The sequence below is a fragment of the Mustela nivalis genome (genome assembly GCF_964662115.1).
Source record: "Mustela nivalis genome assembly, chromosome: 1".
In the NCBI taxonomy this organism is placed as follows: domain Eukaryota; kingdom Metazoa; phylum Chordata; class Mammalia; order Carnivora; family Mustelidae; genus Mustela; species Mustela nivalis.
The window spans coordinates 32,466,403-32,490,382 of record NC_139020.1 but is presented as its reverse complement, the minus strand read 5'-3'; the positions used below and the strand labels follow the sequence as shown (position 1 = coordinate 32,490,382).

At 34.9% G+C, this 23,980-nt stretch overlaps 1 long non-coding RNA gene across 1 annotated transcript in view; it reads right to left on the bottom strand.

Annotated features, from left to right (window-relative positions):
* Positions 1 to 21,544, bottom strand: part of LOC309859168 — a 50,051-nt gene extending 28,507 nt beyond the window's left edge. Inside the window, exons 1-2 of the long non-coding RNA XR_014308575.1 lie at positions 21,435 to 21,544; positions 5,711 to 5,766 (exon numbers count right to left, since the gene is read on the bottom strand). This is a non-coding gene — a long non-coding RNA (uncharacterized lncRNA). The remainder of the gene's footprint in view (positions 1 to 5,710; positions 5,767 to 21,434) is intronic.
* Positions 21,545 to 23,980: the final 2,436 nt, after the last annotated feature.

Sequence of the window (23,980 nt, the reverse complement as noted above, 5' to 3'; positions counted from 1 at the left end):
GCTGGGAATAAGGTGCCATCACTGGTCCCATCATTATATCAGGAACACAGAGATTTCCTGACATACATGGCAGACTAATTGTTAAATTGTACCAGTGGAGAATTGGGATGAAAAGAATGAATTAGCTGGTGCAATGTGTAAGATATTTGAGAAACATAGGAGAAATAGTAATCATGAGTATAAGAGGATTAGGTAGCTGTTATTAAACTTACTAAACTCAAATGGGACTCTGCAAAATAACAAAATGTCAAGAAAAATTGATCACCTGAAGGAAAGGTAAAAGCCAGAGAGACTCTATAGCAGCATGTGTTTCTGTAAAAATTAAAAAACAAAAGCAAAAACAAAAAAAGACAACAACAATAAAAACTATGCTTATCAGCTTAGCAAAGCTCCAAATAAGATTAAACTCTCACCTAACATGGGTCTTCCATGTCAAGTTCAGGACCCTGATTTGAAAAGAATATGATGCTGATAAAGAATAGAGACATTTGTGGTGATGCCCCTGAAAATCTTCTTTTATTCTTTTATATTTTTTCTTCTTTTCTATTTTTATCTTCTTTTATTTTTATTTTATTTTTTTATTTTTATTCTTTTATTCTTCTTTTTCTTCTTTTCTATTTTTATCTTCTTTTATTTTTAATTTAAATTCAATTAATTAATGTACTGAGTATTGTTGGTTTCAGAGGTAGGGTTCAGTGATTCCGTCACTCGTATGAAACACCCAGTGCCCATTACATCATGTGCCCTTACTAAGGTCCATCACTCAGTTACCCCATCCCTCCACTCACCTTCCCTCCAACTACCCTCAGTTTCGTTTCCTATGATAAGAATGTCTTATGGTTTCTCTCCTGCTCTGATTTTGTCTTGTTTTATTTTTTCCACCCTTCCCCTGTGCTTCTCTGTTTTGTTTCTTAAATTCCACATATGAGTGAAATCATATGATAATAGTCTTTCTCTGTCTTATTTTGCTTAGCATAATATCCTCTCATTCCATCCACATTGTTGCAAATGGCAAGATTTCATTTTTTTGGTGGTGCCCCTAAAAATCTTGAATTCCTAGATTCTCTGCCTTCCCTGGGCTTGCAGAAGTTCCCAATATCTTCCTAATAGGAGCTAGTACCCACCTACTCACCCACCCACCCCCACCTTGCTTGAAAATCATTCAGAAAATTCTCTTGAAATTAACCAGTGTCCTCCTTATAATCTGCTCTAAACTCCTCTCATGGCCTCTATGCTTATAATATAAGATTAAGTAGCAAGAGCTTTACCTTGGGACATGCTTGGTCTAATGAAAGAAGAAAGAGGTCATATATAAAGGAGCTCTAAGACTTAGCCAGAAAAGAAAAAAAAAATCACAAAGACTAGGAGGATAGGTATGGGATGGGTTTCTGGAGGTCCTTGATTAAGGGAAGAAACTCAAAAAGGAAGTAGAATAAGAGAGATAATTCAGGAGCACTTTCTTTTAATGTGGGTTTTAATACTGTCAAGAATTCCAGGAAGTGGTATAAATTTGTTTCTGGGTTATCTCCTAGAAGTGTCAGTGTGATTTTTACCAAACATTAAAGAGGAGTTAATATCCATTCTTCTCAGATTGTTCCAAAACCATGGAAGGGTAGTGGTCCATGCTAAATTGAAATGCAAGATTGCCATAATACAAAAAAGATGAAGGCATTAAAGGTATCAAAGAAGTCGGAAGGCTACAGTAGCTATACCATGTAAGGCTGGAAAACAACCCAATTATCATGTCCTATAGGTAGTCAGGAGGACAGGCCATGTGTAAAGGCCATAAAAAATGCACCAGGGAGAAGGGTATCAGCATTGCCAGAGGCTCTGTGGTGGCTTTTCTCTGCACATTGAGGATAATCTTAGAAGAGGTGGTTCCAGAACTTGTCTCACTGACAGGCGAACAGAAGTGGTTGATAGGACTCCAGAACAATGAGGCCAGAAGACAGCAGGTAGAAGACAATTGAATGTAATTATCTTAATGAGGTCAGGGAGGTGGTCAAGAGGCCTGATCAGCAAATGGAAATGGATAACTGAAAACATGTCCAGAGGCACAAAATAGACAGACATCCAGCAAAGTGAATGAAAAGACACTGATATCATTTGCTTCAGTAAAAACCCATAGTCTCTTCTCCAGTTTTCAGACCTGAGCTGGTTTTAATCTGGAATCCACTGAAGTAGAGGTCATGTCCCTAAAAGCAAGGACAACACAACAGATGATGGGTGTACTTGGAAACTACCATCCTGATTATTATGTAAATGCAATTACCACCATTTCATGAAGGAATTATACATTGGAGAATGGGAATATCCAAACATTTTTGAGGATTGTTGGCCTGAGGTGACACTGATACCCAGAGTTCCCTAAGTATCATGTCAGCATTATGTTTGAAGTGACCAGCATTGATTCTGAAAGGAATAAGATATATTTCAAGTATGGGTCTGTCTTTCTGCTCACAGAGCCTTAGTCAATACCAGAATCGAAAGGATTATGAAATGTTTGATCCATCAGCATGGGATTCCTTGTATTATCACCTCAAAGAAGGGAACCCAGTCTATAGAAAAAAAAAAAAAAAGTGTCAGTGGAGCCCATGACCAGGGTATCCACTGCTTCTTGGAAATTAAAAAATCATTGACTTCTCAAAAATGGCTAATTCTGATTAATAAACACCAAATTTTCCTAATATAGTCAACAAGTCATTAGGAAATATCCTAATGCACATAAACATAAAAGTATAAGATTCACATTCATTTGCCATTAAGCATCATAAAAAGATCTGTGCATTTTGACTAAGACCATAACTGGACTACAGATCAACTTTGAAATGAATTGCTTTTTTTCAAGCGATGACTAACCCTATAGACTTTGCCTAATTTTATGGATTTGCACATGTTTTCTGATTAGGTTTTGGTGTCCTCCCTTTCTATCTGATGTACAGCACTGAACATGCCCATGCCTAGCATGAAGTCAAGTTGAGCCCCACTTGATAGGCAAATAGTAGTCGTTATGCCCCAGCCCAAATTTACTTTATTTCACCACTCAGATTCCGTCAGTCAATGAATATAATATAATATTGAGGAAGCTTGTTAGATCATGAGAAATGAGACAAAAAAATTAAGAAAACTTTAGCATTAGTCCAGAATATTAAAATCTATATAATAGGAATTTTAAGGAAAGAGAAAGGTAAAATAAGGGGTTAAAAAATAATGGCAGAAAATTCCTTAAACAGATGCTAATAAGATAATTAAATAGCAAACAAAACAAACTGAGGATTTTGGAAAGGAGGGTGGTGAGGGGTTGGGTAAACCTGGTGGTGGATATTATGGAGGGCACGTATTACATGGAGCACTAAGTGTGCTGCATAAACAATGAATTTTGGAACACTGAAAAGAAGTAAAATAAAATGGAAAAAAAATAAAAACAAACAAAACAAAACAGGTCCCTTCAAAAAACTCTTAAGACCTTCCAGAGATAAGAAATGAAAGGAAACAATATTAATTATTTGGCCATTAATAGAGAAAATGGCCAAGGCCACACAATGATATTTGTCAGAATTTTCATCAATTCTAAATCCCAAAAATAATGAGAACAATTATTAATAAAGACGATTTTCAGACTAGCATTTAATAACAAGCCAAGCAAATATTCTAGTGGGAGAGGAGAATACAGATACACAAAAATTTAGGGTGTTCCTAAAAAGAATCATTTTATTTGGCTTCTGGGTGTCTCTGTCAGTTAAGCATCTGACTCTTGGTTTCAGCTCAGGTTGTGAACTCATGGGTCCTGAGATCAAGCCCCCAAATGGGCTCCTAGCTCAGGGGAGAATCTGCTTGAGTATTCCCTCACTCTGCTCCTCTCCCCTTTACTTGGTCTCTTTCTCAAATAAATAAGTAACTCTTGAGGGGAAAAACAAACAAACAAACAAACAAACTTTGATAAATTCCAGAAAACCAAAAGACTAAAATAAAAAGGGAAATGTAAGAGACAGAAAGTATTGGAAGTAATTCAAAAGTGAAAAACAATAACAACAAGAACGCTCCAGGATGGCAGCCATGTAGCAGTCTAAGAAGCAATCAATGTAATGTGGAATAGAAAGTCAAAGGGTTCTGAGAAGAATGTCTTTAATAATATAGTGCATTTTATTACCCAAATTGTATGATTAATGTGGTAAAGGCAGTGTTTCTCTAGTGAATGGCAAGGGAGGAAAACAATCCCAAAAGAGACAGGAAAAAGCTAAACAATAAAGCCATAGTCCGAATGCAAAATAAATTAAAATATGAAATGATTTTGAGTCATTGGTAGAATAAATGAAACAAACAAAAAAATAAAAAAGGACTTCCTTTTAAGACACTCTTCAAGGACCCTAAATTTACTGACATTTTTCTTTCTAGGAGTCTGGTCACAGCACTTGCTCCCTAGTGTATGATACTTATATTACATAAGATTTGAAACATTTTATAACATATAGTAACTGTGTAGGTTTCCTCTGGTTGCTTGTAAGGAATTGTCACAAATAACAAATCACTTGTAATTTGTTACAAGCAACCACACAGTTTCCTGTGGCTAAAACAATAGGATTAAAACAACAGACCTATTCCTGTGGCTTTAAATAGCAGACAGGAGTTCTGTCCCAGTTCTAAGGGCCAAAAGTCTGAAATCAAGGTGTTGACCGGGCCACACTCCCTCCAGAGGCTTTAAGGGAGAATTCTCCCTTGACTCCCATAGTTTCTGGTAATCGTTGGCATTCCTTGTTATGGCTACATGTCACTCTAAACTCTGCTCCCATCCTCAGGTAGCCGTCTTTGTGTTTCTATCCAATTTCCCTCTGCTTCTCTTTCACAGAGACATATGACTGCATTTAGACACACCCAGATAACCCAATTTAAGCCTCCTCTGGGCTTTATCTTCGTCACATGTTTTGATGTATAAGGGAATGTGCACTCGTTTTATGTATATGGTAATGTTCGCAGGTTTCTAAGATTAGGAAATGAATACATCTCTGGGGGGACACTGTCTCTGCCCTCCACAACAACAACAACAGCAACAACAACAACAACAACAACAACAAACTGATTGATGGGGAAGAGATGGAAGAAATTCTACATCCTACTTTATTCATCTTTTATTAGAAGCTCTGCTTAAAGTCACTGGAACAAGAAATGGAGGTTTAATTATATTTAAAGTCATAAAAGTAAGTACTAGAATAGCTTAAAGGAAAATATAATTAGAAAATTTTGAGAAAGGATGTGATGAGCCCATGGGAATAATGGGCGAAGCTAAATCTTTCAGCACTTTATAAAGGGGAGTCAATGATTTCAATGTTCTAGCTAGATAAAAAGTTAAATGTCCATTGTTGAACATTATAAAACAACTACAAAAGACATAAACATAAGAATAGGATAAAGTGATTTTGGTGGATAATCCTGGTAGTAGGGTTGAGTGGAATAAGACCCTTACATTTTTCCCTTTTTATATTGATATTCTAAAAGACCATGCTGAATGTCTGAATATGGATAAAAAAGTGTTTTACACTAATGTTCAAAGTAATTTCATTCTTAATAACAAAGAACAGAAGACAAATAGAAATAACCCCTTTACATTTCTTTCAATGCCACTTGCTCATTTGGCCATCAGCTTATGCTCATAAATTTAAATGTACAAAACCATGTTTCTCTTACAGAGAAATAAATAAATAAATATACTTACTCCAAAGTCTGTGTTTCTTTTCTTTTTTTCTTTTTTCTTAATCCCAGGGAAACTGGCTTTAAGAAAAAAATGAAAAGTATATTCACGACATTGTCTTCCTACTGACTGAGTTTCTTTACTTATAACTAGTAAGTTAATCCCTCTCAAGATCCTGTTTTTCTCTGTTAGAGGAATGTTGGCTTCTCAACATGAAAATCTGACAGACTTGATCTAATTCATAACACCTTATGCATAACATTCTTGTGCATCTGTGTCAGCCATCATTTTGTTTGATAAATTATACATGACTATTAATCAATGACTGACAATCTCAGCTCTGAAATATTAGTAACAATGACATTGCTCTGATATTTATTATTAAGAAAATACACTTTTGAATCTTTGCCTCTGAAATTTATCATACAGGTGAGAATGAAATGGCACATTATGGGTTCTCACAAGTAACCATTTTTAATGTTTTATCTAATGTAGTTGGGCTCTAAGAGAACAATTCAGTGTCTAATCCCAAGAGCTTTGAGAAATAGAATATGTGAATCTTCTTTGTTTTATGAAATTCTTATAACAGAACTTGAGCAACATTTTAATTAAACTCGGGCTTCATCACTAGACTTTTACTTATTTTAGATAGCTCTAGCTTTACACAACTTATGTCAGGGCTGAAATGTTACTCTTTAGCTGGTTCAGCCTATAAAGCCCTTGAGAATACTGCCAAGAGTCTACAGTTATATATCATTCTACTAGAATGAATGTATATGGAGTATTATATTCACTTCTTTAGTCAGAAGGCCAATGAAAGTATGGTGCTCAGCAAAAAAGGTCCATGGCATGGTATTTGTACATGACGTGTGTGTGTGTGTGTGTGTGTGATATTTTGAAGGGATAAACAAATGATGAAGACTGGGGCGCCTGGGTGGCTCAGTGGGTTAAGCCTCTACCTTCGGCTCAGGTCATGATCCCAGGGGCCTGGGATCGAGTCCTGCATAGGGCTCTCTGCTCAGCAGGGAGCCTGCTTCTCCTCATCTCTCTCTCTGTCTGTCTCTCTGCCTATTTGTGATCTCTCTCTCTCTGTAAAATAAATAAATAAAATCTTTAAAAAAAAAAACAAAAAAACAAAAACCAAATGATGAAGAGGATTGTCACTAGGAGAACGCTAGGGAATTTTACTAGAATCAGAATAAATTGAATACGATAAAATGCTGACCAGCAACAAAAATTCTTTCAGATGTGACAATCATCAGTTGGAAAATTGAAATTTTATAACTGCAAATTCTTTAAAGACAGAGTACCAACTTCATCACTTGGCTCATAGAAAAGTTGAATAAAAGGACAATGAAGACCATATATAGTTTAAAAATACTGCTTTGAGCTTCTCATTTCTTTGAGAAATTAGAGAAAATTTGAGAGAATTTCTCTAATTGTCATCATCCTCTTTGAGGCATTTAATGGTTTGTCATCCATGGAAAATTTAATGAATACAATAACGCAAATACAGAATCCCCATTTCTAGGGGAGTGAGGTTAGGATTCAATAGATAGGAATTTGGATAAGATGTCAGATGTCCTTCAACTAGGCTTCCCTTAAGCCCTAAAGTATACATAATAAAGAAGTCCTAATTCTGCAGGGATAGCAAATTTGAGAGAGAATTTGATGAATTTGACCTCGTAAATTTGCGATGCTTATATAAATGGAATAGGAGCTTGGAAGAGGGATTAAGAATAAAGGTGTATAATGTTTTATAAATAAAAAGTCCAGTGCTATGAAGATCACCATCATTTGATGGTTCTTCTTACCATCAAATGTGTATCACTGAATAGAATTACCATTACAATCTGGATTTTTAAAGCAGATTAAACTCATGTTGATGGTTTAGATGAGTGACCTAACTGACCACTGCCTTTTAAGACATTTATTAATTAAGGTTCTTATTACCTGATTTGGTTATTCTGGCCAAATCATATCTCATTCAGTATAAAAGCTACAGAAACTCATGGTTTCATAATTTCATTTTTAATTCTTGCTCTCTAGTAGCTACTTCTTTTCTGAAAGCAGAGGAAAGCAAGCACACTTCTACCTGTCCTGTAACACCTTGGTTCTTGTTACCTCCTTGAGCGACCATTGTACCACTCTCAGTAAGATTTTCAAATGTGTATATAATGTTTATCTCCATTTTTGGTCTTTTGGTGACACATTTCTGAATACCTAGGGACTTAACTATCTCTCTTATTACTTTGAGGACTGGACTTGCAAGATGGGTAACTAAGAACTGTCATGTTGGTAAATCTAGAAGCATTTCCACAGTCTCATTCTCCACCATATTTGTCATTTTTTATTTCTACTGTTCAGCTTATTCTGGGTTCTTTGTACCCTTGGCTTCTATGTTACCTCATATTTATGTTTGCTTTCCTATCTCTGGAGTCACTAATTTTTGGCTCTATTTCCTCTGCTCACATTCTAAATGCAAATGACTTCCCAGATTCTTTCTTTTTTTTTTTAAGATTTGATTTATTTATTTGAGAGGGAGAGAGACAAAAAGGAGAGGAGCAAAGGGGAAGGAAGAGAAAGAAAGAGGATCCTAAACAGACTCCACACTGAGAGCTCAGAGTCCAACGTGGGGCTCGATCTCACAACCCTGAGAACACGGCCCGAGCTGAATGCAACAGTTGGATACTTAACTGACTAAGCCACCTGGTGCCCCTCTTCCCAAATTCTGACCTTTATCCTTTTCTCCATATTACACCACCACCTTTGATCATTAATTCCATAGAGGAGCTTGTAGAGTCATTAACAGTCAAACCTAAATGTGTGATTCCCCAACATACATCTTGTTCTCAGTCTATGTCCTTTTGCATTAGTAGACATATCCTAGGATGCTTTAGTTCTATTTGCTTATTTGCCACAGAATCCTTTGTCATTCATTTTGTCCACTCAACATCTAAATCTAAGTGTTTGAAGAATTCCCCAACTAATAAAATAGACCAAGTCTCATGTAGAAGCCAAATACACTGAATCCTTTCTTCCCCAGTCCTTGATGGCTAAAGTACTGACACATAAATTTTTGCTAATCATACATTGCGTCTAAAACAGAAACTAGAGACATAAAGAAGGAACATAATAAAGTGTCATCTGGTGACAGGTGTCTGGAATGACTGTAGCTAAATCCAGAGGCCAATCTTAGTAGTGGTTGCATTACTAGAGGCAGTTTCTACAACTTGGTATCAGCCGTTTCCTTGGGGCATCATCTCGTTCCCAGAGGTGGAAGAAGTTGTGCCTTTTGTTGACCAGATCTGCATGATGATTTGAAAACTATTTCTGGATGTGTGACCTCCAAGATCTTACAAGCTGTCCATTATCTTTCCAACAAATTTGTTTTCCAGAATCAGTTATCCAGAATTAGTTCCTCTTTTTTCTACTCTGAACTCTTGGAATTAGGTCTACCTATGTCAGGAGGTGGGGCCTCCACATTTTATATTATTTATAAATTACTTTGTTTTATTCATTTATACTGCAAATTCCTGTTCTCTGGATGTCTATTCAAACTGCAATCCATTATTGGTTTTACTTATTTTGTGTGACTTCCTCTCCAGTCATCCATTTTTTTTTTTATTCTGTAATACTCCATAGTTGGCAGAAAAATAAAACAGCTGCAATTACACGGTGTCTTTTCCTTCTCTCCTACTGTATGCACTCCACAGGCATCATTTGCTATGCTAATTCTCATTCCATCTTGGTTGGTCATCATTATTGACTTAGAATAGTGCTGTGGTCTGTAATATATCTCTGCCACAAAAATCATTCTTCTTCGTTAAATCCTCTGCACCCACAGCTGCCTGCTGAGCTTCCCTCCTCACCAAACTGCAGACGCTGCATTTTCTCTGATTGTATTTGTGGCACACTCATGCATGCTTCTTGGGTACAAAATCCTTCTAAACCAATAAATCAAATCAATAAATAAGTCAATAAATCTCTTTTGCTTTACAAACATCATCAATCTTCAGTGAATGAATCACTAGTCCTTGTCCCTACCTTTTGGACCCTTTGAAATGATTTCATCTACTATTAGAGTCTCTTTTGGCCTGTGTTAATGCTTACATTAGATAACATGCTTGACCTTGTACAAGATCCAAAGACATTTGACCTTAGGAGTCAATTACAATGAACTCTGGTTTTCCTATGAGATTTCCACAGGGAATAGAGTATGTTGAAGAAAGTAGTTTAAACAAAACTCATATATATATATACACACATACACAAAACACGCATATATATACACACACATGTGTGTGTATGTGTATATATATATAAAATTATTGGTATATTTATATTATATATGTTTGTATGCATGTATATATATGTAATATCAAATATTTAAATTGTGATTTTTATATATAGTTAATTTCCGAAGAATTAAATTTCACGTTTTATACCTAAGGTAAAATGTATGGTTAATCCCATTCTTTTTGTAATCTTACTAAATTAATAGAGTATAGTGGAAGTCAGTATAAAACTCCCCATCTTATATATTAATCAAGACAAGAAATTCAATGTCTCAACTACTTAATGGTCCCAAAAGGTTATTCTACTTGAACTGAAAACCTTATTCTCATCTCTGACCTCCAGTCCATCCTTCTCCCCTCTCCCTACACACACACTTATTCTCCACCACCTCTGCTCTATTTCATGCCCTCAGATGGGTTCCTACAATTCACAGCACCCAAGCTTTCTTGTCCTCTGGCATCCAATTGGATTTCGCCAAAAGGAGGCTCAGACAAAAGATCTGAGGGTATGAGGACAGAGTTCTGAATATCTCATCTCCCCTCCCTCCTTCCCTCATCAGCCCTTTCCCACTTCCTCCCTCCCTCTCTCTCTCTCTCTCTTTTGTTTTTTTGTTTTGTTTTATTTTTGTTTTTGTTCTCTTGCAGTGGTCATCTCATTTCTCTAAATTGTACCATAGCACCCGTCAACCTACCGTAACTCCATGATCTAGCTCTTAACCAGTTCTGGTGACAGAGTTTTCTCTCCTTGCCCCTTCAGTCTTGCAGGTGGCTTCTTGTTACCACTAGTCTGTGGATGCCTTTTGAGTTGTATGTAGGACTTATTAAATAGAAAGATAGAAAAGAAGATAAACAGATGAGGATAGATAGATAGAAAATAGATAGATAATAGAAAATAGATATAGAGATAGATACAGAAATGTGATTTTATTAACTTAACAAAGTTATAGCCAAGTGTGCTAAGTGTGTTTCTTGCCAGGGCTTTCACTGCTGCAGATTGTACTTATTTTAAGAAACAGAAAACAGAATTTAAAAAAATAGTCAGAGGTTTAATATTTGGTATGCTCTCAAGGTCTCAATGACTATTAATTCAGCTCCCAGAATTTCCTGACTGACTGACTAATTCACCTCTTTCACCATGACTATGTGTAATCTACAAATTATTTCTTAGAATCCCCTCAGTCTTCTCTTAATTTTAGTGTCCATAATATTCCTTTCCTGCTCTGTGACCTGCTTCTGATTTTCCAGTTGTCTGTGATTGGCAAATGCACTCAAAAATTTCTTCTAAGAGATATTGATTGGCTCCTGCCTTGTGGAGTACAATTTCTCTAGCAAGCAACATTTTTCACCTCTCCCACAGAAGTCTGAAATCATGGTCCACCAAACTAAGGGTTTTTCTTATTCTGTAGCTCTTAGCTTTCTAGGCTGTGTCATAAGAATTTTAACTTACTTACCTTATCATAAAGTTTTTCTGCTTCAAACATTGCTCTAATTCTTGAAAAGATTTGACAATGCAAAATTACTTTGCAATATGACCAAAGACACATCACCAACAGATAATTTTATAGAGAAAGTAGTCTCATAACTAGCTTGAAATCAAAAACCAAGATGTGACTACATGACAATGGTATTCCTGACACCAAACATAATTTGTTAGTATAAGTAGAAGGCATACAGTTTTTCAGTCACCGAATCAGGAAACAGACCCAGAGAGACAAACCACTCAGTCAGATAGAAAGTTGAGACTAGATTTCATATCTTTCAAATTTTAATTCTACAAAACTGCATTATAAAAAATACAAATTTTAACTAAACTAAATTAACAAGTGTGCATTACTCTGAAAATAATAAACATTTAGACTTATACATTTATTTTCCTCAATGAAACTTTCCCAAATGTTTTTGTTTGAATATTTTGTAACTTAATGAAGGCAAAGTTCAGGTCATTTCTCAATAAAGTAGATAGTATTATATGAGCAAAATATCCCCATATACATATTTCAAATACAATATGTCGAATATTATGCATTAAAGAACCAGCAGGCTTGCTCACATTATGCTTACTGAATGAATATTCTATATGTTTTAGTTTTCTAATGTACAAAGTAGATTTGCCTAATGCCCAGAAGACATACACTTACTAAATATTGTTCTTGGCCTGACTATACATTTAATAATCTATAGCTCTTACATTGCAGTATTAACAAATAATATTTAAAATAGCAAGAAATGAACTGATGCAAATTGAAATATCTTTAATTTTCCATTATTTTGAGTGTGCAAACCTAGTGGAAGTTTCAGAGATCATTGGAAAAAGGAGATTCATGTTGTATTTTCTGGTTTTAGCCCTGGGATAGTTAAAATCCTCGGACAGTTCTGCTTGTGCAAACATTAACGCAGTTTTTATTCTGTTATTGTTGCTATGGGTTTATCAAGTATTCATGACGTTCGCAGATATGGTGGACTGATGTGTTCAGGGACTGAGCATAAACCTTTGTGTCTAGCTGGCAGTAAAGGTGAGCAATTCTGTTACATGTTTAATTTCAGTTCTCTTTCTCTCTCTCTCTTTACAATGTCTTAGCTATTTTTATAGCTAAGAAATCATGTTTTAATTAGTTTCATAATTTTCCCCCATTGGTAATGTATTTTGCAGCTATTTGTAAGAAAAATTGTAAAGAAGCACAACAGGAAAGAATAGAATTACAAAATGTAAAATATCAAACACTATATCATGAAAATGTTTCCATTGAATGACACTTGGAGTCTGGGACTCATGCCAGGAAATAAAAGCATTTTGGCTATGCAGTTTCAAGATCAAAAGATCAAATGTTTTTCATAATCTATCATGCAGAAGTTATTTGTTTGATTTATAGTATGTTTCTTCCATTCTCCGAGGGGGAAAATAGATGAATATGAAATACAGTAAATATTAAGGAATATGACTTATGTGTATTATGGAAGTGTTAAGATTTGGTACTCCTCTGGAGAACTTGATATCTCTGAAATTATGAAGTATACGTTGTGCTTTGTCTGATCCGTACTCTAAATACATTTCCATATTTATAGTTTCTAGGTAAAATAAGCAAAAATCATCATTTATTTTAAATATATTTTAGTACATTTTACCTCCTTTAAAATTAACACTAAGTTGGCATTGAATAGTTTGTTATGATTTTTCATGTTAAAAATAGAATACAAAGCTCTAGGACTATATTTTTAAATTTTCATTTTTTTTTATTCAAGATCAGAGAAAATCATCACAATGGCAAACATAAGTTGAAGATGAAAAGTAATTGAAAGAAACGACTTGCATTTTTCCACTATTTATAAGCAGCCTTCTCCCATTTCCACACCTTATTAATTAATAGAATTTTTAAAAAATCACTCTAAATCTAGAATATCGATAAAAATTTTAGAGCTTCCTATAAAAATTCTGTATATTTTATATCGTAAGAGTATTACAAATAACAAAGATTAATTTTCTTAGCCCCTTAAAATAGATTTATTTATTTATTTTAGAGACAGAGAGGTGGGATGGAGGGACAGAGAGAGAAGGAGAGAGAGAATCCCAAGAAGACTCCCTGCCAAGTGTGGAGCCCAATGAAGGATTCCATCTCATGACCCTGAGATCATGACCTGGGCCAAAATCGAGAATCAAATGCTTAACTGATTGTGCCACCCAGGTTTCCCAGATTACTTGAATTTTTAAATGTTTTATTCACGTGGCACATTCTTACTTATAAAAAAAGTAATTAAGTCCACCATGTTCTTTGTTGATGTGACAGCATAACTTGTCAGATTTTGAAATTGTCTATATTTAGATTAACAGTAATTTGTCCAGAATATAACTGTTCATTGACATCTTTTAGAATGAGGATATTTTTTCTTTTCTTGTCAACTTAACTACTGTACCACCTTAGAAATGAAGAAGAAAATTACTCAGAGTAGGCCCAGGTTGACAGGCCCCAGTAGATGGGAGACTACTAACAATAAGCAGAGATAACCAGAAGCCCTACTGGGAGCAAGACATAACCAATCTTTTCTGCTTTTGTAAACAGGCTTCCTGCCACAGGCCCCTTGCACTACTATTTCTACCTAAAGCAGCCTACCCACCTCCAAGTTTAAATCCACTTACGAGCAGTCAGCATAGTCCTTGGAAACTGACCCCCTACACTCCCCTATAAAAGACCTATAACCTATTGCCCGGGGACCAGAATTTTGAGGAGGAGCTCATCTGGGTCTGCTGTGCAAAATAAATTTGAGTTCTCCTGTTTCTCCAAGTGTCACTTGGTCTCTCACCAGTCTGATTTTAGTTTTTTTGCAAAACCAGAATAGATTATGTTTGACTACACAGCTCTATCTTTGGAATAGTTATGACTTAGTAAATGCTGAAATGATGTGATGAAATATGGTTCAAGGCAGTTAAACAGTCACTGAGACAAGTTATTTAATTTTATTGTAATTAGAAGTGAAATACTAGAAATATTTTAGATATATGCAACTGACATGTGAATTTTACATGGGACTCAGTATTTAGTAAGAATATAGAAGATTAGATCCTTGCATTGACTCTAGTTAAGTAGAATTAAATTTATTACATGATTTAATCTATAAAGTAAAACTTAACATGAATAAATATCTGTGTATTTAATACAGTTGCACTATGGTTTATATCATAACTGTTCCAAGTTCTAAGAAAACTGTCTCCAAAGTTTTGCTTAAGGACTTTTAGACTCCACTTGATTGCTTACTATGCTGGACATTGTTAAAAACACTTTATTTTGGGGGCACCTGGGTGGCTCAGTGGGTTAAGGCTCTGCCTTTAGCTCAGGTCATGATCTTAGGTTCTGGGATCAAGCCCGCATCAGGCTCTCTGCTCAGCGTGGAGCCTGCTTCCCCCTCTGTCTCTGCCTCTCTGCCTACTTGTGATCTCTCTCTCTGTGTCAAATAAATAAATAAATTTTTTGAAAAAAACATTTTATTTTTTTATCATTATTATGTTCAGTTATGTAGTGTTCAAAAATTCCTTAGTTGCATGTAATACCCAGTGCTCATCACATGTGCCCTCCTTAAAAAAAGAAATAAAAAAAAAAACACTTTATAGGCTTTAACTCATTTCACTCATTTCAGCTCTCTTTCTAGATACTTCCAAGATATTATTATATCTTTCTTGCAGATGGGAAAATTGAGGGAAGAATATTTCCAAAGTCATACACCTCGTGAATAACCATTCTGAAAAGAATTCTGTTGGAACTCTAGAAAGTTTAGATTGTTATAAAAAGAATTTCATAAATAAGTCTGTGGGCAGGGCCATTCTTGAATCACACCTCTTACTACTTGGCTTTCAAAGCTTCTGTGGTTTAACTCATAAATTATTTATTTGGTTGGAGTGCCTTTAGTTGCCCACAAGTAGCAAAAAACTTATGTATTTTAAGGTTATACTGGTGTCTCAGAATACAGTAGCAAGTTTACAAATGAAAACCAGATTGGAAAGTCATAGGGATGTCAGGGTGATGTTTGTCCTGTTTCTTATTTCTTCTTCTTTCTATGTGTCTGCCTCCTTTGTATATCTAGTATATGTGCTGCCAAAGCGAGCACCTTTGTATATCTAGATAGATCTCTACTACTTCTCTCATGTTTAAAATCAGTGGCCAGATGTGTACATGAGCAGCCCCATGGTACCCATTCCCCTGTGAAACACTCATAATTGAGGAAAATTACTAGAATCTGTGGAAGTTGTCATAAGGCATACAGCAAATCAAGAAACATTTGTTCAAGAGAATCTGCTAAATTTCAGTAAACACAAGCATCTGTGACATTTAAGGTACAGTCCACTTCTTCCTACTTCCTAGCTCAGCTTGCTAGAAGTTCCGTATTGAGTAAGTACTGCCAAGATGGGTCTCTCTCCTTGTAGCTCAAGTTTCCAGTAAATTGAATATTGTGATTTATGGTAAGAGATACATATTTGGACTTCATCTCCTTTCCCAGGCACAGAGCCCCTAAAATCTTTGGAAATTCCTAAGTGAGGAGAGTGACAAAGGTGTTGTTTATTATATTAAGGAGGTGACTTTTGGACTATACCTGAGAAGGAAGGCTGATTACCAGTGGAGTCAACCATGTGACTGCAGGGGTGGAAATTTCAGTCCCACCTCTTCCACCCCACTTCAGCCTCAGCGGTTGGAAGTTATTAAGAGTGGGTTAGTATAAGTACAGCCATCTTAGCTTGGGCAGCCATCTCAGGCCCAAGGGCTGACCTTTCCCCGACTTTACTACCAGGGACCCCCACCCTGCTTTAGTCCCAAGAAAGTACCTCACCCTGCAACACCCCAGCAACAGCTAATCAGCTTAAACCACCAGGGTGGCTAGGCGGTTGCGGTTGCACCATGGGGACCAGATGCTGAAAAGAGCTTATCTTACTAAACCACCAGGGGGGCACAAGTCAAAAATATGTATGGTCTCTGAAGTGATGGAAAATTACTGTGAGTTGGGTGTTTTAAAAAAATGCTATATAAACCCTTGACTTTGAGTGCTCGGGATCTTTGTTGAAACCCGCTGCGCCAGGCAGATACTTGGACCCCAGCTAGCTGGAAATAAACCTCGCTGTGTGACTTGCATCATCGAGAGTGTTCTCTGTCTAATTGAGGGGTGGTCGACTCCATACCCTAACAGAAGTTAAGTTTAGTCAGCAATGGCCAATGATTTCATCAATAATGCCTATGTAATGAAGCCTTCATAAAAACCCAAAAGGATAGGGGTTGGTGAACACTTGGAGATATGGGGAGATGCACACCTAGAGCAGGCAATGAACCTCCACTCTCCCTCCCTGTACCTTGCCCTGTGCATCTTTTCCATCAGCCTGTTCCTATTCCCTTTTTTAATAAACCAGTATTCTAGCAAGTGAAATGGGTACTATTAGCAGCTCTAGCAAATTAATCAAACCCAAGAATTTGGATGGCTGGAACCTCCAATATATCAATGAAAAGATAGAAATTATTAAAAAGAACTTAATGGTAAATCTAGAGTTGAAATTGAAATAAAAACTTTACTGGAGAGGCTCAACAATAGATTTGAATGACAAAGAAAAAAATGGGAAACTTTTAGATTGCTAGAGATTAGTCAATCCAAAATACAGAAGAAAAAAAAATTATGAGGAAAAATGAACAGGTTCTAAACATAATGAGAGATACCATTAAGCATATAATCATACATGCTATATGAATATCAGGTAAAGAGAGAAATGAATAAAAAAATATAATGGATTAATGGTAAGAAACTTCTCAAATTTGATGAAAAATATTAATCTATACAACCAAGAAATACAACCATCTCCAATATGGTAAACACAAGACACTCATACTCAGATCAAATTAAAAATGTTGAAATCCAAAGACAAAAAAGTTTTTGAAAGCAGCAAGACAAAATGATACATCATGTGAAACAATCCCAATTAGAAATAACCAAATTCTCATAAAAAGCAACACAGGAAAGAAGGCAGTGAGATGATAAAGTGCTGGAAAAAACACTGTCTACCAAGAATCCTGTATTTGTCAAAAATTTCCTATAAAAAATATTTTCACAAAATTCCCAGGCAAATAAAAGCTAAAATGGGGCTGGCTCAGTCAGCAGAGCAAATAACTCGAACACAAGGTTGTAGGTTTGAGCTCCACATTCTGGGTGTAGAGATTACTTATTAAAAAAAAAAAAAAAAAAAAAGTTGAGGGGTGCCTGGGTGGCTCAGTGGGTTAAGCCTCTGCCTTCAGCTCAGGTCATGATCCCAGGGTCCTAGGATGGAGCCCTGCATCGGGCTCTCTGCTCAGCAAAGAGCCTGCTTCCCCCTCTATCTCTGCCTGCCTCTCTGCCTACTTGTGATCTCTCTCTCTCTCTCTGCCAAATAAATAAATAAAATCTTTAAAAAAAATTTAAAAGTTGAGAGAATTTGTTATTAGAGGATCTGGCTTGAAAGAAATAATAATTGAAGTTCCTCAGGTTAAAAGCAAATCACTGAAAAATCCACATACAAAATCCACATACAAAAATACCAAGCAGCACCAACAAAGATAATTGTTTAATTATAAAAGACAGTACATATGGACACTTCTATTTCCTTTTCTGAACTTATTTTATAATCTATAATGTAAAACAATGTGTATGTAATTGTAGCATTAGACCTAACACATGTAGAAAAGTAATATATTTGATAATAATATTATAACATGATTGTCTGGAGTCAAAACTATATTATAATGAGGAAATCATACCAGGTAGTAATTCACGTCCATAGTAAAAATAAAGAAAACCAGATAAGATAAGTAAGAATGTTAAAATAACAAATTTTGTAAATATATACTTGCCCCCTCCCCAAATAAAAAAACAAAAAAAAACACAAAAATCTCTCCTGAGTTTAGAGATTAGAGATGCCGGCCAGATAAATAGACAAATAAAGGGGGAAAAAAAACCCATATCTATATATCTCTATATATAGATATATATATCTATTAATAATAATCCATTATGAATGGAGATTATCTATCTATCTCGATAGATAGATAATCTCCATTCCCCATTCATGGAGAAAGGACTTCCTGGCTTGGCTAATTCCAGATTCAATCCCACCTCTTCTACCTGCCAAAACAAGAATAACCATAGAGATTGGCTCATGTTTGCTATAATAAATGTTGATCAAAGCACAGTCACTGACATGGCGGGGAGAAGCATTTTCCACACAAAGGAAAAATTATTCCTTTAGGGCTATTCTGAGATGCCCAGAAATATGAAGCCAGCCTTGAACCTTATGAATATTTCCTCAAAGTAAGATTTCTTTTGACACACTATTTTCACACCTCCAACCCCACTGGGTGATACTGTGCACACAGAACAGGGCAACTCTTTCTGTCTTGATGAGGGCTGGATAAGTTCCCAGACAAGATGACACATGAGTCAAGTGTTGAAGGATGCACAGGAGCCAAGCAGGATGGAGATACTTTTTCCAGGCGCAGAGAGCATCATGGGTAAAAACACCAGAGGGCATGAAGAAACATGTGCAAGAGAGAGAATTCGACACAGGCTAGTTTGTCTTTGTATGCGCCTCAAATTTAGAAAGTCGGCCTCAATTTAATGATAATTGAAGTTAGAGACTGATGTTATCAGCTGTAGATTGTAGGCAATCACACCAACATCATGATAGAACATAAAATGGATGATAGCAAAGGAAACCATTCAGAAAGTTGTGACAGTGACCCCCGATGCCTTGGTGCCATGCTTCCAAATCACTGCGCTGTGTGCAGGAATGAGCCTGCAAGTGTTCCTTACGAGTCCACTGTCTCCAGCGCCTAGGAACCACACTGGGCTATCCTGATAACTTGGAAAATACAAATAAATCTTCATTTCAGTAAGTTTGTATGTCCCATGTTATGTAAGTCTTATAGCATATATTTTTCCTGCTGAATGTTTAGTATTACAAGAAAAATTAAATACTATTTCATATTTTAATTACTAATTGATAGTCTTCAACTATCTTATATTTAAATCAAACTTATTAAAAAGAAATATGAGTGATTTAAGTAGAAAAATACACCTACCACAATTACGACAAGGAGAACAAAAAGTTATCTTAAGAGTAATTTTAGTAATCTATATGAGAAATAGCTTCAGGCTTACCAGAAAATTTTTACATATTTGAGTCCTTTATGTGATTCATCTGTCAGCTTAACTGCTAAGAATTATGTGAATGATTCTTACTGGCTTATAGAGGTATTTTAGCTAAGATAAATTCAAATATAGAAATGTAGTAGACATAATTTTCTCTTACTTACCATGTAACCAAAAAGAAAAAAAAAACAGAAATATTCAAATCATTGCTCAAAAATGAAAAAAATTCAAATATTTGCATAAAAAAGTTTGTAATACTAGAAAAATTAATTTAAAACAATGTTACTAATACAATTCTTATATGTAACAATATGTCAAACAGTTGTTGCACTGGAGGATCATGTTTTATAATGTTTAAAAATGTCTGCCTGATGCTTATTTCCAATTTCTTTCTTTGTTATGGCGTCAATATTTTAGGACAAAACTCATAAATTATTTGTGTTCTTTAATTCTGAGACAACATGGTACTCATTATAAAATGCGTCATAACTGAAGAAAGATGAAAACATTGTAATTTTTATAATTTCCAATAAAAACTCTTATAATTTATATTATCCTGAATTTACTACTGTGTTCATTAAATGACTATTTACATGCAGACATAAATATACCACTAAAATGTTAATATCTGTCTAAATTTTAAAGTCCATATTAAGTCCTTTGTTGAATCTTGCTATGAAAACACATTAATTAAGGGCTGAACTATTACACAGTAGGTTATAAAATAGAGTAGGTCATAAAATTTGAATGTGAGTACATAGTAAAGAGCAATACAAATCACAATTAGAGAGCCGGGTTCAATTTGGCTATTGCATAAAACAATGAGATAATAATTCAATTTATATAGACGTCTACTCAAAAAAAGGAATTTTTTTCAAGTGAAAGCAAAATCTATATATTTTAAATGAAGTCTTAACAAAATATGGCAAAAATTGTTTAAGTATTAATATATTTAATAAGCATTTTTGAAATTTCAGAAATACAAAAGGACATCTGTTTTACCAAAGAAAGTTAACTGTGTTAAGTTTAAGGAATATCCAGGTAAATAGGGTAATTGTGTGTGCTGAATAGAATTGATTGGTCCTCAATATCCATTCTTACCTCCTTTTTTGTATCTTGATGTACCAAAATAATTATAAAATTTACAACTATATTCCTACTGACCTTTGTAGCTAGAGTACTATTTGTGAATTATTTGGAAGGTGTCAGGGAGAGATCATCTGCTTGCCATGATTGCTACTGCCATCCAGGACCACAGATATGTTCTTGCTTGCGGCTAGTTTCAGGATTCCAAAATACAGTCACTAGCTCTTGGCTACAAGTGACCATGGCAATGGCAAGCAGCAGCATCTGGATTCCAGCTGTATTAATTTCTTATTGCTGCTGTGACAATTCACCATACAACTGGTGTCTTTAAATAATATGAAATTTATTATCTCACAGCTTTGTAGACAAGAAGTCCAAAACAGGTCAACAGGGCTACATTCTCTCTGGGAGCTCTAGGGAGAGGATCTGTTTCCTTGTCCCTTCTAGCCAACACTCCTTGGTTCTTAGTTCCAGTGTGTGGCCACATTTCCTGACACCATCCTATCACTTTCTTTGACTCTGATCTTCCTTCCTTCTTTTAAGGACTGGTGTGATCATATTGGACCAACTCAGATAATATGAAATAATCCTCAATGTAATCAAATATACAAAATCCATTTTGCTTTTATAATAACTTTTTAGCAGGTTCCAGGGATTAGGATATGGACATTTTTTAAAGAGCATTTTTTCAGTCCACAACACCAACTTTGCTCTTGTACCTTTGAAATCAGTAGTGCAGTAGTCGTCTTTTGACGCCTCCTATGTCCACAGCCCTTCTAATAATCTTCAAAACATCGTATTAATTCTCTGTATACTTGAAATTCCTGGTGTTTCCATTTCCTATACAAAATACAAATTAATATCTTTCCTTTATTCAATTGATTTTGCAGATATTGATTTAGTTGGCATTTATGTACTTCGATTACATGATCCTTGAATGTTAAGGTACCATCTTAGTTGCTTTGGATGAAAGCACTTAGTGTTTGGATCACAATGGCACTGAACATACTTGGATGTTAATGTTGGCTTTCCCAATACCTGAGCCTCAGTTTTCCTATGTGTAAAATGAATACTGTAGAATAATTGGAGAATTAAATCAGAAAATTTGATTTCCACATTCAATATAGTTCCTGGCATGTAAAAGACACAAATAATGAGAGCTATTGTCTTGAGTCTCTGCTTGCTTTTCTTTTTTATTTTGGTGAGAGAACAGATCAAGATAAGCATTGCTTATTTATTCTCTCAGTTAATGAAAGACGTGAGACTACCAAGAAATTTATACTGCTGGTTAGCTATTTCATAGAAAGTCAGTAATCTGTGTTGTGGCAACACACACCTTTACTTTTTGCTTTGTTAGGAAAATCTCAAATATATTCAGACTAGAACAATAAACTTCTATAAACTTATCATCTCATGTTAAAAGTTATTAACCCCTGGTCAATATAATTTCATCCATTTTTTTATTCCATCCCCTCCTCCTTATACTATTTTTAAACAAATCCCAAACTAACATTCTTTAAGTATTTCATTGTGTAGCTCTAAAATATAAGGGATCTATTTTTATTATATACTAACAATATCATTATCACATCTAAAGAATTTAACAATTATCTTTAATTACATCTTCAAAATTTTAAGTATCTCACAAATTTTATAATGCTTTAAAGATTATTTATTTTATCAAAGGCTCAAATAAAGTCACACATTATGACTGATTGGTAAATATCATCTTTTTTATGTTACAGTTTCTGGTTCCATCTCTCTTTTGTTTAATTGCAATTTATCTGTTAAATATATACATGATATTTAATTATATATCTATATGTCTAATTTTAATGTTCAGTTTACCATGTACTAAATCTCTGTCAAGAAGTTTCTTGCTATGGAGTGCCTGGGTGGCTCAGTGGGTTAAAGCCTCGGCCTTTGGCTCAGGTCATGATCTCAGGGTCCTGAGATTGAGCCCCGCATTGGGCTTCTTTGCTCAGCAGGAAGCCTGCTTCCCTTCCTCTCTTTCTGCCTGCCTCTCTACCTATTTGTGATCTCTGTCTATCAAATGAATAAATAAAATCTTTTAAAAAAAATTTAAAAAAAGAAGCTTCCTGCTATAAAAATAGGTTGTTGTTAACACTTTTGGAAGGAATAAACTTACATATATGATGAAAAAAAGAGTAGAAATTAACATAGTATTTACATATTTTAAAACTATTTAATCTTTTTTTATTTGATCAGAGATATTAATTGTAGCTTTTGTTAAATGTAATTGATATTTGAAACTATTCCAAAAATAATTTTAAATAAATTATATTTTGTAACAAATTTTAGGTTTTTATCCCCCTTCAATATGTACTCCAAAAAGTTACTGATTACATAGAGCTTTTTCATAAAGATTATCTTTTATAAATTATATCTATGAAATATTTCCCTTAAGTCTATTCTATGGCCTGAAGTAGCATGACCTAAACTAATTCATTAAATCTAGACTATTCAATATAATTCACCAGTGTACTTGCTATCACAATTGCTTTGGGAAATGGCATTACTGAAATCAGCAAAGGTCAAGTAGACAAAGCCTTATTCTCATGGTATGATTTTTAACAGATACAATTATATTTGTTTAAAGATTTCTTAAGGGCTAATTTTATGTATTACCAAACTGATTTGCTCAGAAAAGGAGGAAACCATGTTAACCCTGACACATTTAAACAAGAATGGGCATGTTTTTTGCTTCATTCAGTATGGGGTTCTATCTATTGATCTCTGGAAGGAAGGAAGGAAGGACAGAAAGAAGGAAGGAAGGAAGGGAGGAAAGGAAGAGGTAAAAGAAAGAAAGAAAGAAAGAAAGAAAGAAAGAAAGAAAGAAAGAAAGAAAGAAAGAAAGAAAGAAAGAAAGAGGAAGGGAGGGAATTCAGACTGCAAACCTATATTAAGTGAATAAACATCCATCTCTAATAATAACTGATATTTTTAAATTGATACATTATAAACAGAATAAAGAAATCGTTGAGAAAACCTGAACATATCATATGGAATAAATTTTAAATAGTACTCCACAGCTATCATAAATCTATGTGTAGATAGACATTAGGAATTGATAATTTATTCCAATGTGTGACTGATTAAAGCAGTATTCACTCATAATTACTGTATTATTAGATTATTCTTTCCTAGCATACTTGTTTCATCATATTCCAGAGACAAGGAAAGGATCAACTGCCATTCCTATGAACCAAAAAGTTGAAATGAAGTACTTAGTTTGTGTTAAGTA